The following is a 17,675-nucleotide window of genomic DNA, read 5'->3' as shown; positions in this document are numbered from 1 at the left end:
CTTAATGAGATGTAAGTACATTATCCAAGTTTGAGCAACAGAAGTCTCCTAAGTATTTTTAAAGATGCTTTATTTATTATTTACTGTCATAATTTTTATAAGTCACTTTTCTCTTTGCCTTTTAGTTACAATTGTATACTGATATTATATGTGTTGATTTAATAGAATATGTACTAGAATCTCATTTATTTGTTCATTCCCTCTTTCAGTTATCTGTCAACACATATATCTATCATACTCTTAGGGCATTGTGCTGGGAAATATATAGGACCTGGTTCTAATCCGTAAGGGGCTTCTCACTTAGTGAAGGAGATAATAATCACCAAAATGGATAAATACTCCAAGAGAGATACAGAAAGATAGGATGAGTCATTGGATGTGTGAAATATGTATGTATGAAGCAGGAGAGGAGATTGTAGATGGAATCAGGGTGATCAACATCTTAGGAGAAAAAGAGTAGAGAGAATGGGGGTTGGGTGTATGAAGAGCATTGTGTGTGTGCCTAGTCGATTTTCCAGGCAGGAATATTGGACTGGGTTGCCATTTCCTCCTCCAGAGTATCTTCCTGACCCAGGGATCAAACCTGTGTCTCCTCTGTCTCCTGCACTGCAGGCCAGTTGTTTTTTTTACTGCTGAGCCCCTGGGGAAAACCCACAGAAAGACCGTGTTCATCTCTTGGCATGGCATGATGGTGGGGTCACAGTAGCCAACGTGGTAAAGTTTTTTTTTTTTTAAAGTACTAATGGTTTCCTCAGTGTGTGCCAGGACATGGAAGCAACCTAGATGCCCATCAGCAGATGAATGGATAAGGAAGCTGTGGTACATATACACCATGGAATATTACTCAGCTGTCAAAAAGAATTCATTTGAATCAGTCCTAATGAGATGGATGAAACTGGAGCCCATTATACAGAGTGAAGTAAGCCAGAAAGATAAAGAACATTACAGCATACTAACACATATATATGGAATTTAGAAAGATGGTAATGATAACCCTATATGCAAAACAGAAAAAGAGACACAGAAATACAGAACAGACTTTTGAACTCTGTGGGAGAATGTGAGGGTGGGATGTTTCAAAAGAACAGCATGTATACTATCTATGGTGAAACAGATCACCAGCCCAGGTGGGATGCATGAGACAAGTGCTCGGGCCTGGTGCACTGGGAAGACCCAGAGGAGTCGGGTGGAGAGGGAGGTGGGAGGGGGGATCGGGATGGGGAATAAGTGTAAATCTATGGCTGATTCATATCAATGTATGACAAAACCCACTGAAATGTTGTGAAGTAATTAGCCTCCAACTAATAAAAAAATTAAAAAAAAAAAATAAAGTACTAATGGGATTAGATACATAGTATTTTATTATAGAACCACTTTCTCCTTTGATTTTCCTCTTGGAATAGAAGAGTCCATCAGAGATTGCTAAACCATGTTAAAAACCAGGTCAACTAACTGGTTTGAAGGTGAAAGTTGCTCAGTGGTGTCCAACTCTTTGGGACCCCATGGAGTCCCCGACAGGCTCCTGATTCTTCAGGCAAGAATACTGGAGTGGGTAGCTGTTCCCTTCCAGGGGACCTTCCCAACCCAGGCATCGAGCCCAGGTCTCCCACATTGCAGGCAGATTCTTTACCAGCTGAACCACAAGGGAAGCCCAAGAACACTGGAGTGGGTAGCCTATCCCTTCTCCAGGAGATCTTCCCGACTCAGGAATCAAACTGGGGTCTCCCGCATTGCAGGTGAATTCTTTACCAGCTGAGCTAACAGGGAAGCCCCTTAACTGGCTTAGGCAAATCAATAATTTTATGAAACTTGAAAATTTATTTAAGAAAGATGTGGGTTATTACAATGAAAACTCATGTAGTATATTAAGGTTGACAGTTGCTGCCAAATTTGTAAGTGATTTGATATGAAGTAAAACTAGCTCCTAGAACTTTTGAGATAATAAAAAGTCAGAAACATTACATTTGAACCCTACTGAATAAACTTTTATTACAAATGAAGGGGAAATTTTTACTTTATAAGGACAAAATTAATTTGAAGTGGAAAAATTTAACTTATTTTAAAAACTACAATCATGATGATTTGAGTCTGTTCTTGTAAAAGGAGGTTAGATGTTCCCGTTGGTAGAGTTTTTAAATTTCTGCCCAGAATTGGAAAAGATAACCTTGTGATTTAACCAAAAATGTTTTTCCTTGAAGTTAATTCAGGTTGTAATAGGTGTGCAGTGGGTTTCCTATACTTCTTTTGTAGGTCTTTCATTGAAAATAATAAAAGTACTCATTTAGATTTATCAGGTACATTTGCAAAGTAATTTAGCATATACTAACTTAAAAGCAATATAGCGTACAGTAACTTAAAAATTCAGACTATCTTCGACTTTTACTGAAATAATGAAAAATGTAAGTACAACACAGAAAATTAATAGTAAGACCCTTCAGTTCAGTTCAGTCACTCAGTCATGTCCGACTCTTTGCAACTCCATGGACTGCAGCACACCAGGCTTCCTGTCCATCACCAACTCTCAGAGTTTACTCAAACTCATGTCCATTGAGTCGGTGATGCCATCCAACCATCTCGTCCTCTGTCGTCCCCTTCTCCTCCTGCCCTCAATCCCTCCCAGCATCAGGGTCTTTCCCAGTGAGTCAGTTCTTCACATGAGGTGGCCAAAGTATTGGAGTTGCAGCTTCAGCCTCAGTCCTTCCAATGAATATTCAGGACTGATCTCCTTTAGGATGGACTGGTTGGATCTCCTTGCAGTCCAAGGGACTCTCAAGAGTCTTCTCCAACACCACAGTTCAAAAGCATCAATTCTTCGGTGCTTGACCTTAAGCCTTTACAAAAATGAAAGCAATGATTTCTATTTACTCATGACTCTAATCCAAAATTTTTGTTTGGTTTCACACATCCACTTATCTGTGGCTTCTATACATGGGTATCTCATGACACTCACAATTTCTTATTTTACCAAAATAAACTACACTTCTGCTTTTAGGGAAATGCTATTTTCACATCCACATCAGGTTTTTATGTATTTTGATCTTCAAAAGAGAAAAAAAAAAAAACAACGGATGCTGTTTGAAAACACAAGAAACACAAACTTTCACTTCTGATTAATTAGGAGAAAAACTGTGGCTGCCTTATGCTGAAATTTGTCAATTCCACATTATAAGAGTCTTGAGAACTTTTAAATAACTCTGCTTTTTACTAAGTCCAGGTTTTCTGAAGCCACAGGACGGAGTCCCGGCACTGGCCTATGGCAGAACTCTTGGGCTGCCCGTGGGGGAAACGGGAAGAGAGTGTGGTTCTCCCTGCCTCCAACTTCTCCACGGGGCAGACAGAGCAAGAGCCGAATCTGCTGATGAAGTGTCCTTTGTAGCCGCATTTTCCATTTGGTGCAATTTCACTAGTCAAAGCCGCAACTCAACATGGCAGGGAACATTCTGAAACACTGACTATTTCCCCAGCTCTACTTCCTTTTACCCTATCCCTACCACCCCCCCCCCCCCACACACACACTCAATTAGCCACTTTGAGTGTTTATTGCCTCAAGAGAAGGAGTTCTTAGCAGAAAAATATGGGATGGGGAGGAGAAGACAATTCTAAGTTTTGAATTTCAAAAGATTTAGACAATCTAGGAGAATGGCTCGGTGGATAAAGAATCTGCCTGCAATGCAGGAGACCCGGGTTCAATCCCTGGGTTGGGAAGATCCCCTGGAAAAGGGAATGGAAGCCCATTTCTGTATCCTTGCTCAGAGAATCCCATGGACAGAGGAACCTGGCGGGCTACAGTGGCAAAGAGTCAGACACGACTGGGCGAAAGGACCGAGAGGCAGACAGTCTGCTTGGAAGCGAACCTGTTCAGATGAAGCAAAGCCTCCTGCCCCCAGGAACAGATAAGAGGCCTCTCCTGGCCGGTGGGGCTGGGGCTTAGGGATGTGAGAAAGGAAGTCGTGCGAGTTCAGATGTGGTGGCAGACTGACCCTAACCCTAACCCTGCGTCCTGACTGCCGGTACCCCCTCCCCTGCCAGCCCTGAGGCAGGGCGGGGTGGGGCCATGCTGACTCTGCTGAGCTGGGGAGGACGGTGCCTGCCTCTCACGTGCAGGGGGAAGTCCAGACGGGAGGCTGTCTCCGGGTGACATGCGTGGCAGCCTCAGCCAGCAGCACCAAGCCCCCTGCTGCCCACAGCACAGGCCAGGCACGTGAGGACCACTCGAGTGATGGACAGCATCGGCCTCCCCTTGATGCTTCCAGTGGGCCACAGAAGGAGCCTGGCTGCCCCTGACAGCGGACGACCCTGCTGAGTCCTGCATGGGCTAACTGCTGCCGACTAGGACAGAGTGCGGACATCCCAGGGGAGGCCAGCATGGGCAGAGGGCAGCTGCGAGGCGCAAGGGTTGAGCTAAATCCCTCCAGCTTTAGCAGCATACAAACTCCCCGGTTCCTACATGGTGTTACCTACATGGTGTTCAACCCCCTGTCTCTCTGCCTACATGGTGTTACCTACATGGTGTTCAACCCCCTGTCTCTCTGCCAAAATCCATATGTTGAGGTCCTACTCCCTAGTATTTCATAATATGACTGTATTTGGGATAGGCTCTTTAAAGAGGTGATTAAGCTGAGATAAAACTGTTAATCCAATCTGATTGGTGGTGTCCTTATAAGAAGAGAGATTTGGACTCACAAAGAGACTCCAGGGATGCACATGCATAAAGGAAAGAGCGGGTGAGGACAGGGCGAGAAGGTGGCCATCTGCACGCTGAGGGGAGAGACCTCAGGAGAAACCAGCCCTACGAACACCTTGATCCTGGACTTCCGGCCTCTAGAACCGTGAGAAAATAAACGCCACTTTGTTATGGCAGCCCTAGCAGAGTATAATAAATACAAGTGGAATCCAGAGGAAGAAGAGGTAAGATCCTGAAATGACTGTGAGCAAGCGTCCACCAGTTTCACAGAATGAAGTGTTAAAATGGAATTTTAGTTGAGTTACAGAAAGATAAAGAATATTTTATTTCTTGCATCTCTGATTATGGTCTGAGATTGGAATGCACATTTTAAGACCACACGTTTGATCTAAAATGCATAATTCAACAAATATTTGTTAAGCCTTTGACTAGCAGAAATATTTTTCTCATTACTTGTCAGGGGGGCTAAAAGGTAACTATAAGATAACTTTCATTTGAGGGGTTTTGAAAGTTTTAGGCTTTCAAAGTTTAGGCTTTCAGGTGGTGCTAGTGGTAAAAAAAAATCCGCCTGCTGAAGCAGGAGACTTAAGAAATACAGGTTCAATCCCTGGGTCGGGAAGATCCCCTGGAGGAGGGCATGGCAACCCACTCCAGTATTCTTGCCTGGAGAATCCCATGGACAGAGGAGCCTGGAGGGCTACAGTCCATAGGGTCACAAAGAGTTGGACACAACTGAAGCGACTTAGTATGCACAAATGAAAGTTTTATCATCAGGCTTCCTTTCTAAAGATGCAAATATATTACTTGGGTTGGAGGGGAATATTAAGTTTTCAGATAAAACCTTACTTGGCGTCTACATTATGACAAAGCTCCCCGGGATCCATTTGCACCAATACTTCTCCAAGTATTGGATTAGCAGTGTTAATGTCATATCTGAATGTCTGAGAATTACAGTTCTCAGTCCCACCCCAGGCCCAGGGAGTCAGAAGCTCTGGGGCTGGAGCTCAGAGCTGTGTGTTACAAAAAGCCCTTCAAGTGGTTTTGATGCCCCAAAGTTTTGAGAGCAATTGGTGTACAGGATGGCTGCCTGGGTAAGAGACTGGGGGGAGGAGAAGAGAGACAGAGAGAACAGAACCTCTATAAAGGGAAGAGTATGAAGACACTTTCTGTTCAAATTCTTCCTTAGTTTGGGTACTTTCACCCTGTCAGAGAGGAAGAAAGTTTTCCCTATCCTTCTAGGTTCTTCTGGCTGTTCCAAGAGTGAAAGTGATATGAGGCTGAAACGTTGGGTGCCATTTCCAGGGGCTCTGAAGAGCTCCAACACCATAGTCCTTTACGTCTCAGTGCGGAAAGAATTCAGCAAGAAGCAAAGGGATAGATAAGAAGTGATTTATTAGAATAGGACCCTTTTTCCTGTAGTTATGTATGGAAGTGAGAGTTGGACTATAAAGAAAGCTGAGTGATCCCATCAGTCAATCCTAAAGGAAACCAGTCCTGAATATTCATTGGAAGGACTGATGCTGAAGCTGAAACTCCAATACTTTGGCCACTGACTTATTCGCATAAGTCCTTCTTATGTGAAGAACTGGGAAAGGTTGAAGGTAGGAGGAGAAGGGGATGACAGAGGATGAGATGGTTGGATGGCATCACTGACTCAATGGACATGAGTTTGAGTAAACTCTGGGAGTTGGTGACGGACAGGGAAGCCTGGCGTGCTGTGGTCCATGGGGTCACAAAGAGTCGGGCACGACTGAGCGACTGAACTGAACTGAACTGAGGCTTATAAGCAGATTCCCGAGAACTCAGTGGGCTACAGTTTTATAATCAAAAGGAAAGTGGGGAGGGGGAGAAGACCTTCTTTGTCTTTCATGAGTAGACGTCATGCTTCCATTATCAGCTCCTCCTCCAGGCAAGGGGGTCTTCTTGTCCCTACTTGGCCAAGCTAAACTCACAAAGCATTGTCCTTTATGTGTGCAGAGAGCGTGTCCTAGGGACCGTTCACTTACTGAGCTCAGTGGGCAGGGTGTGGGGCTCATGCCACCATTGTTTTATTTTCTGGGGCAGCGCTGGTACTTCTGCTGCCTCGTTTTGTTGCTAAGCAAGCCTGCTTTGTTTTGCGGTTAAACCAACCTGTTTTCAGGAGTCACCGTTAACTTACAGGGGTCTCCCATATATTTTTCTACATCCAATCCCCTAGTGGATTAACTGTTTAATTACCTACTTTGACCTTTCACTCTGTCCCTATTATTTTCCCCTCCAGGTGTTGACCCTTTTCACTTAAAAGGGGGCTGGGGCGACAGGTTATCATTAGCTGCTTCTTGCTGAGATGGGACGTAGGCCTGCCTGGGAGAGGAGTGGAACGCTTGACCAGCCGCCCTTTCGCTAGTGGGAGAACTGCAGGTCAGCGTCACCCTGCTTAGTACCAGTCCTCTTAGATGTTAAGCATTGGAAGATGAGTCTCCAGAAAGATAATTTGAAATACAGTACTAAGCATTAGAAAAGTCATTAAAAGAGATTATTACCATGATTTTGAAGATCCAAACCATTTTCCCCCAGTTTTTGAATCTGGAAGAGGGTCACTTAAGGCGTCAGTCTGTTTTTGGTTAGGCCCAGAATCTCAATGTTTCATATTTTAGGGTCAATTGATTCTTTTATCTCAGTTATTGATTTAATTTGTTCTTTTAAATATTTTGTCAATATCCTATGGTGATTACAGGTGGCTTCTTTGTCCCTCGAGACATAGAGTGGCCCCTAATTTGGTTAATAAGTCCTTTTCACTGAAGATATAGAGCAATCAGGCATAAACAGAAAGGAATGTAGAAGCATCTGACCGTTGATGTTGTAGAAAAGGGGTCCTAGAAAAGTGTGTACGTGTCCCTTTTCTGACACTCCCATTATGTATTTTTTTGGTTAAGATTTCCAATCCTTTGGGTTAAGACTGAGAAGGATGCACGAGTGTCTATAAGAAATTTTATCAAATTGTATCAAATGGGCCACCACTCCAGTGACCACCCGTCTGGGCACTAGTGATGTAGATGGCAGAGACACTCCTCGCCTTGGGCCCTGTCAGTCTCCAATTGCAAAACCATCAAAGGCTGAGGGTGCCCCACTGCTGTCTGGCACCTGGGGGCATTCCCTCTCCCAGTGTCTTGGCTGTTTGCAAAGGACGCACCTGTGTACCCACGGGCCTTGTGGCTTATCACAGCCAAACCAGCCTGGAGAAGTCAGCTTCCTCTTAGGTGGTCTTCGAGTGGACAAAGCTGTTGTCATCATTTGGGCTTTTTTGCTTATCTCTCTGGGTGCATTTAGCCTTTTTGACCATATCCCTATTACTGAAAACCAAATAAGCCAGTATCAGCAAATCCATCACAGGAGTCTGAGGACTGGCCATCACTTTTTGAATTTTGTGCCTGATTCCCCGGGGAAGACTGGGTATGAAATGTACAGCTGGAAGGGCCTGCCCTCTGGAGAGGAGGGATCCACATTTACTCATTTTTAAAAAGCTTCCATTAGTCTCATTTCAAAAACTGCAGGATGTTCATCTGGTCCCTGTGGACTTTTTTCACTTTTTCATAACTGACGGGCTTTACTGTAAGTTTTTTTTTTTTTTTATTGTTGTTGTTTTGTTGTTTAGTCACTAAGTTGCATCTAACTCTTTTCAACTGCACGAACTGTTTATCCTGTTAGGCTCCTCTATCCCTGGGATTTCCCAGGCAAGAATACTGGAGTGGGTTTCCATTTCCTTCTTCGAGGGAATCTTTCTGACTCAGGGATCAAAACTGCATCTTCTGGGACTTCCTTGGTGGTCCAGTGGGTAAGACCCTGTGCTCCTAATTCAGGGGGCCCAGGTTCGATCCCTGGCCTGGGAACTGGATCCCACATTCTGCAACTAGGAGTTCTCATGTGGCAACTAAGACTTGGTATAGCCAGAACAAAAATGAAAACTGCATCTCCTGCTTGGCAGGCATACCACTGAGCCACCTAGGAAGCTCTAAGCTTTCCTCTACCTTCTGTTAAATAATTAATCACATGGTCCCATCTGTCACTACCAACAAAATGTATGTGGCAATTCCACTGTGGCTCTGCCCCAGGGACAGCATTGCTCTCCCTGATGGACTGTATGGCCCTCTTGGGCTCAGGCTGCCGTTTGGTCAGCATGGGTTCTGGTGTAATACCCTCGACTGGGGTCTCAGCTCCCACTCGGGAGATAGCCCTTGGAGCGGCCACCTTTACGGATATAGTAGCTTTCACCGGAGCAATAGTTAGCTGTCCCAAAGTTTCCTTTCATGGCAAAATTCACCATACAATTTAATCAAGATTTGAACTTATAACTTTAGATATTATCCCTTCCAAACTAGTCTCCCAACCAGATGTTAATGCCTGAGAAACTGCCACAAAGAAATTGTACTGAAGGCGATTCAGTGGTGGTGACAATGAGCAAGTGATGGTCTGGCTGCAAATTGGAGATCAAGGGTCAGCACTTGTAAGGGTTGGAAGGAGGGGAAGACTGACATCAGAGCTCAGGAAGTCCTCTGTTGGGCACTTTTAGTAATTAGAGGAAAAGCACCTTAAGCCTTAGGGCTTCCCAGGTGACTCAGTGGTAAAGAATACTCCTGCCAAGTAGTACACGTTGGTTTGATCCCTGGGTCAGGAAGATCCCCTGGAGAAGGAAATGGCAGCCCACTCCAGTATTCTTGCCTGAGAAATTCCATGGACAGAGAGCCTGGTGGGCTACATTCCATGGGGTTACGAAAGAGACACAAGTTAGGGACTAAATAACAACAACAACGCTGAGTGTTGGAAGTTGATTCCCCTCAGTTTTCTTGGGTTATTTAAGAATACCTGATAAGAGGTTTTTTTGCTTTTTTCAATCTAGGTGAGAGATCATTCAAATGATTTTTTTTTAAACATACCGATAGATCCCCTGATTATAGATTGTAAGCATTTAGTCTTTATCTAAAGATAGATTATAGTCATGTGCTTTAGAAACAAGTTTAGAATACCTTCTTAATAACTCAATTAAATTTTACAACAGTATAACATAATAACAGAGCTATTTGAAAAGTGAGTTTTAATCAGTAGATATGGACCTCCAATGGCAACACTAAAATTTAATATCTTTTAAAATATAATTTTTTCTCTAAGATTATCCTCATCTTTACCAAATATAGCCAAATTAAGATTAATTTATAAAATAAATCTGGTTAATTGATCACATAGGCTTGTATAATATGTCCAATAAAGTAGTTACCTTGATTATTAAAAACTGTAAAAAGTATATTCCAAGTGAAAAAAGCAAACAAACATTTTTAACCATTCATTTTTATTGTGAACGTATCAGCTTTGTAGCCAAGGAAGGCTTTAACCCATGTAACAAAATGGAGTTTGTCAGGGAGTCGGGAGGAGCCAGGCAGCCATCTTAGGTTTTTCATGGCCCTGACTGTTTCACTGTAGCTTTTCTTCCTCAGTCTCCCATGCAGCGGGGACTAGAACACAGCCAAAAACCCAGACTGCAACTTGAAACCAGGCAAAAACCAGCTTGGAACTTTAGGAAGCTCAGGTTTCTTGATGTCTCATCACAGAAAGGGTTCAGTGAGAGACAAAGTTATCAGCAAGAAGTGGATCTTTCTAGAGAGAAAACACAGTCCAGAGACAGAGTGAGGGCCATCTCGAAAGGCGAGAGACCTTGGGAGAAACACAGACTTGAGTTTTACCCTGGGATGGCTGTAGAGTGTAGAAGAAAAGTCTCAGAACTGAGAAGAGAAGTGTAGATGGACACATCCTGTCAGAAGCAACCCAAACAGCAGATTCCCCCTTTTTACACACCATTTCCCTTGTCACCTCCTCAGCAGTAAGACCCCGTCCACGTCTCTAAAGATCCACATCCTCTTTCCAGGGCCATTCGTACTGACTGCTGTCGCTCCTCTAGTTCTCTCTCTTTAGGCGTCCGTATCATCATCCACCTGGCCTGTTCTTAGGCACCCGATCAGAGCCCCAGAGCATCCGGGATTGAGCAGCTCGTCTAAGTGAAAGTGAAGTGGAAGTGTTAGTCTCTAAGTTGGGTCTCTTTTGTGACCCCACAGACTGTAGCCCACCAGGCTCCTCTGTCCATAGGATTCTCCAGGCAAGAACACTGGAGTGGGTTGCCATGCCCTTCTCCAGGGCAGCCTGTCTAAAAGGGACAGCTATTGGTGGAGCATCTTCCCGGATATTCCTGGCTCGTGGCATGCCAGGACTCTTCTAGGACCCCACCCCAGACCTTCTTATCTTACCATGGTCCTGCTGTGGTTGCCATCTGAAACCACTGAGTGTTGTTTCGGGGGTGGCGGGGAGGGGGTCCAAAGAGCTCCAGCACCATAGTCCTTTATGTCAGTATAGAATGAATTCAGCTAGAAGCAATAGATAAGAAGTGATTTATCAGAACAGGATGCTTGTGAGGCTTACAAGCAGGTCAGCAAGGGGATGCCATGCCTGAGAACTCAGTGGGCTACAGTTTATAATCAAAGGAAAAGTGGGGAGGGGGAGAAGACCTCCTTTGCCTTTCTTGAGTAGACGTCATGCTTCCATTATCAGCTCCTCCTCCAGGCTGGGCAAGGGGGTCTTCTTGTCCCTACATGGCCAAGCTAAACTCACAAAGCATTGTCCTTTATGTGTGCAGAGAGCGTGTCCTAGGGACCGTTCACTTACTGAGCTCAGTGGGCAGGGTGTGGGGCTCATGCCACCATTGTTTTATTTTCTGGGGCATCGCTGGTACTTCTGCTGCCTGGTTTTGTTGCTAAGCAAGCCTGCTTGGTTTTGTGGTTAAACCAACCTGTTTTCAGGAGTCACCGTTAACTTACAGGGGTCTCCCATATATTTTTCTACATCCAATCCCCTAGTGGATTAACTATTTAATTACCTACTTTGTCCCTTTACTCTGTCCCCATCAAGATAGGTTAATAGGACAAAATAAGACAAAAATTTAGTAGTATGTATGCATGGGAGTGGCCCAGGAAGACTGAGTAATTCACCAAAAATAGCTGAAATCATTAAATATTAAAGCTTAAATATAATCTTCAGCTAAAGACAAAAGAGGATGTTGGGGGCAGTGGTTTGAGACTTCAAAGGGGAGGAAGGTAACTCACATAGAGGTGGGAAGGCAAATGTTTGGTAAATAAATGCGTGCTGGTTTACGTGGAGACAGCAGAACACAGAGTGGTTCACTGTCCAGACTCTGCTCTCCAGACTCTGCCAGGTTTCCCCCATCACACTTAGTCCCTATTTGCAGATCTCTCTGGTGATAGCTCTATTCTGGGAATAGGCCCTTCATCCAAATTCTTTTAGGCAGTTAAGGGGAAGTATAGCAAGAAAAACTTCCCAAGTCTTCTGTTTCTTTCTGTCTAAATCCTTATGCCAAAGAGACACATTTGGGGGTGGCAGAATTTTTTCCCTTGCAGCTTTATCATCTCTTCTTCAGTTCTTAAATTCCATTCTGTATCATTGGGTCATTAGTTCATTTGGTTCTGCCCTTTTAAAAAAGTTGAAGCTAACACAGCCTCTCATTTCCGACTTGTAAATGATTTTAACTTAAAGCTGAAGTCAGAACATAAGTATAGTAACAGTTAAAATGGAGACACGTTATCAAACTAAGGACTGGAGTCTTTAATATCCTAAATATTTCATTATTGTTGTTGCTATTGTTTTGTTGCTAAGTTCTGTCCGACTCTTGAGACCCCATAAACTGTAGCCCGCCAGGCTCCTCTGTCCATGGGATTTCCCAGGCAAGAATACTGGAGTGGGCTGGCATTTCCTTCTCCAGGGGATCTCCCGGATCCGGGGATGGAACCCATATCTCCTGCATTGGCAGGCGGATTCTTTACTGCGGAGCCACTGTTGCTGAGTTCAGGTTTGCTCTGCTTGCTGCTTGAGAGGCTGATAAATTTGAGAGAGGAGATGTTGAGGCAGGGAATATGACTTTATTTGGAGAGCCTGGTGACTGAAAAGATGGCTGACTAATGTCTCAAAAAAAAAAAAAATTGCCTTATCTGGTACTGGTTACCAGGTTTTTTAATGGATCAGAGATAGGCGGGAGGTGAGGAAACAAACTAAAAAGACCATTTAATTCTTGCGAATATCTCCTAGAATGGGAGATGTGTAGTTTTACTTCCTTACAGCCATCTCACAGGTGGTGTGAAATGGAATATTTCCTTCCCTATTCATAGACAAAGAATGCCACAGTCCTTCACAGGGAGGCGGGGCCAGGTCATCTCCCTGAGGCAGGCAATTATGTTTGCCTATAATAACAGAAGTGGCAAAAGATAAAGGTTAAAGTCACAGAAGCAGATCCAGTTGTTCTTGTTCAGTCACGTCCGACTCTTCACAACACCACGGACTGCAGCACACCATGTTTCCCTGTCCTTCACCATCTCCCAGAGTTTGCTCAAACTCAGGTCCATGGAGGCAATGATGCCATCCAACCATCTTATCCTCTGTTGCCTCCTTCTCCTCCTGCCCTTAATCTTTCACAGCATCAGGGCCTTTCCCAATGAGTCAGCTGGCCAAAGTATTGGAGTTTCAGCTTCAGCATCAGTCCTTCCAATGAACATTCAGGGTTGACTTCCTAATTTAGGATTGACTGGTTTGATCTCCTTACTGTCCAAGGGACTCTTAAGCGTCTTCTCCAGCACCAACCTTCAAGCATCAATTAAGCATCAGTTCTTCAGCGCTCAGCCTTCTTCATGTTCCAAGTCTCACAGTTGCACATGACTACTGGAAAAATCATAGCAGATCCAGTATGAAGTCAAAACTAACCCCACACCACCAGGGAAGTCAAATACCTCTTTGGAATATCTAACATGTATTTCTTGATGTCTGTAAGTTACAGAAATAAATTTTAATGCATTTGCTATGCTCATTTATTGAAGTAATCAAATTTAGGAAGATGAATTCCAAGTAGTTTCCTCAAGTACTGTGGAATGTGCAAAATGATTAGCTTAATTTTTTAAGTCAGGATAATAAATGTAAGTCCTTGTGGAATTATCTGTTCTGTCCAGTTTGCTTATGCTAGGGATAACCAGACAATCTTTCAACATTTAGGATCCAAAAACTGTTTCATGAATTCAGGTTTAACCAAGACATGCACTAATATTCACAGAGTTTCAATCCAAAGGATAGTCCAGAGAAGGAGGAGAGATGATTGGCAAAAAATTGAGCCAACTGGGGCAAAGGGGCTAGGGACAGACAGCAGGGAGAATGGGAGGCCAGGGTAATTGTTATGGGTTCTGCGGCATCAGGACTGGTGAAGGCAGGTTCTGTTACCCAAACTTGTGAGTCATACCAGAATCCAAAGAATGAACGGAGCAGAGATTATAGTGAAAATCCAAGAGTGACAGGAATACCTGCCATTTTGTAGAAAATAATGCTAGAACCTTTATTTCCCTTGGTGCTTTTTTTTTTTTGTATGTATGATCAGTTTTAATGCAGTATTTTTTTATTTTTTATTTTTTTATTAGTTGGAGGCTAATTACTTCACAACATTTCAGTGGGTTTTGTCATACATTGATATGAATCAGCCATAGATTTACACGTATTCCCCATCCCGATCCCCCCTCCCACCTCCCTCTCCACCCGATTCCTCTGGGTCTTCCCAGTGCACCCTTGGTGCTTTTTTTAGAGGACGTTAAAATATCTTTGCAGATGTGATGTAATTGGGTAAACCCCTTCTATTGTTTTAATACCCCTTTTTATAAATAAGCCTTCAAAATATTAGTTACTGCAACATTTAAGACTATATCATATGAGTGGTTTGCTGAAGTGCATCATGGGCAAATGCGATTTTAAATATGTTCACAACATACAGATGGCCAGCAAACACATGAAAAGGTGCTCAACATCACTCATTATTAGAGAAATGCAGGTCAAAACTACAATGAGAGATCACCTCATACAGGTCAGACGGGCCATCATTAAAAATCTACAAACAATAAATGCTGGAGAGGGTGTGGAGGAAAGGGAACCTTCCTACGCCGTTGTTTGCAGTGGAGACTGATAACAGCCGCTATGGAGAATAGTATGGAGTTTCCTTAAGAAACTGAAAATAGAACTACCATATGACCCAGCAATCCCACCCCTGGGCAAGTATCCAGAGAAAACCATCATTCGAAAAGATACATGCACGCCAAGATTCACTGCAGCGCTATTTACAATAGCCGGGACATAGAGGCAACCTAAATGTCCCCCAACAGAAGAACGGATAAAGAGGATTTGGTACATAGATCTGTACATACATACATGCAATTACACGTACATGGAATGTTATTCAACCATAAAAAGGGATGAAACTGTGCAATTTGCAGGGATGTAAATAGGTCTAGAGACTGTCATACAGAGTGAAGTCAGAGAAAAGCAAATATTGTATAATATCGCTTATATGAGGAATCTAGGAAATGATGCAGATGGACTTGTCTGCAAATCAGCAACAGAGACACAGACATAGGGCACAGACACATGGATGTGGGGAGGGGATGGGGTGGGGTGGATTCTGGGGGACTGGACCTGACAGCCTGCACTGCTGCTAAGTCGCTTCAGTCGTATCCGACTCTGTGCGACCCCACAGAGGGCAGCCTCCGGGCTCCCCGTTCATGGGATTCTCCAGGCAGGAACACTGGAGGGGGTTGCCATTTCCTGCTCCAGTGCAGGAAAGTGAAAAGGGAAAATGAAGTGGCTCAGTCGTGTCCGACTCTTAGCGACCCCATGGACTGCAGCCCCCCGGGCTCCTCCGTCCATGGGATTGTCCAGGCGAGAGCGCTGGAGTGGGTGCCACTGCCTTCTCCGAGAGACACACACACTCCTGTGTCTAAAATAGATGACTCTTGAGTACCTACTGTACCGCACGGGGAACTCTGCTCAGCGTTCTGTGGCGACCTAAATGGGGAGGAAATCCACACGGGAGTGGATCTGTGTGTATGCAGGGATGGCCTGGTGGCTCAGATGGTAAGGAGTCTGTCTGCAAGGCGGAGACCTGGGCTTGATCCCTGGGTTGGAAAGACCCCCTGGAGAAGGAAATGGCGACCCACTCCAGGATTCTTGCCTGGAGAATCCCATGGAAGGAGGAGCCTGGTGGACTGAGTCCATGGGGTCGCAAAGAGTGTGACATGGCTGAGCGTGTGCACGCGGACACACACACACACACACACAGCTGATTCACTTTGCTTACAGCAGAAACTACCACAACATTGTAAAGCAACTATTCGCCAATAAAATTAATTTAAAGAATGAATAGAATACATTCACAGATTCTTTGACACTCCTCCTCTCAAGAGGGGGAGCCTGATTTCCCTCCCCTGGAGTGTGGGCTAGACTTAGTGACTCACTCCTAGCAAATAAAGCAGAAGTGATGCTGCTTTATTCTGGAGATGAGGTCAGAGTAATCCCGTGAATTCCCCCTCAGGCCCTCTCACTTTCTCTTTTTGCTCACTTGGTCTGAGGGAAGCTAGTCTGTGTCGCGAGAACAGGCCCACGTGGCAGGGACCTGAGTGAGCCAACACCATTGAATACTCACCTTGGAAGTGAATCTCCTAGCCTCCAGATGATGACAGCTCCTGCTAACATTTCTACTGCAGCCTCACGAGGATCCTGAGCTAGAAACACCCAGCCAAGGTGATCCCGAACTCCCCACCCACAGAGACTGAGATGGATTGAATATTTATTACCTTCCCTCATAGCTCAGACAGTAAAGAGTCTGCCTGGAATGCAGGAGACCCAGGTTTGATTCCTGGCTTGGGAAGATCCCCTGGAGAAGGAAATGGCAACCCACTCCAGTATTCTTGCCTGGAGAATCCCATGGACAGAGGAGCCTGGCGGCCTACAGTCTGTGGGGTCACAAACAGTCAGACATGACTTAGCGACTAAACCACTATGACTACTAAATATTTATTGTTGCTTTCAACTGCAGAACATTGGATAATTTGTGACACAGGAACAGATAACAAATTCAGTGTGTATATTGTTGAGTTGATGTGAATGTCACGATGTGGATTCTAGGTGCCAGTAGTCTGAAGTCAAATTAAATTATAAACCCAGGATTAATTCAGGCAAGTGTCAATCTTCAAGAATGTTTCCCTTTTTATAACTAAAATATTCTGTTAACTCTCTGGGTTTATGGCATGTGCTTAACTCAGTTTTAAGCAAATGTTTCTAATAATCATGGTGACTCATTGCTGATTAAAAACTCTTGCCTGGGGAAAAAAAAGAAATTTTAATCTGATGGTTTGGACATGCAAGCAGTACAGAGAGATAGGAGGTGTATTTGTCTGCTCAGGCTGCCGTAACAAAATAGCACAGACTGGGAGGCTTCATGGTAGAACTTTGCTCATAGTTCTAGAGGCTGGAATCCAAGATCAGGGTGTTTACCATTTGATTTCTGGGAGGAACTCTTTTCCTGTCTTGCAGATAGCGGTCTTCTCACTTTATGTCCTGTATGTCACTGTATGTCCCCCACTGTATGTCCTGGGGGGTGGGTGGTGGGGTAGAAGGAAGAGACAGGGTGGGCAGGAGAGAGGAAGAGAGAGTGAGGGAGGAAGAAGACTGTCTCTTTTTATAAGGACCTACTCTTTTACTGTATCAGGGTTCCACCCTTATGATCTCACTTCACCTTAATCATCCCCTTAGATTTTCTATCTCCACATCCAGTCACCATGGAGGTTAAGGCTTCAACATATCAACTTTAGAGGGGATCAGTTCAGCCCATAGTATTAGGCAGGATTCAAGGTCTGAGATGGCCGTGGGAGAGCATGTTCTTATCCAAGTATCTGCTGACATTGGAGAGATGGGCAGTGAGTAGGGGGAAGGAACCCAGAGAGCATTTCAGGCTTCCTTGGGGCCAGAATGCAGGAGGAGGAGGAGATCTTTTATCCAAAACTGTCGGAGTTTAGATTAATTAAGGAAAGTGGGAAGCCAAGGCTGTTGAAGTAGCCTATGAATTGAGGCAGAGAGCCGGAAACAATACTGACGG

The sequence above is a fragment of the Cervus canadensis genome, chromosome 6 (genome assembly GCF_019320065.1).
Source record: "Cervus canadensis isolate Bull #8, Minnesota chromosome 6, ASM1932006v1, whole genome shotgun sequence".
In the NCBI taxonomy this organism is placed as follows: Eukaryota; Metazoa; Chordata; class Mammalia; order Artiodactyla; family Cervidae; genus Cervus; species Cervus canadensis.
Note: the sequence above shows the minus strand (reverse complement) of the source record.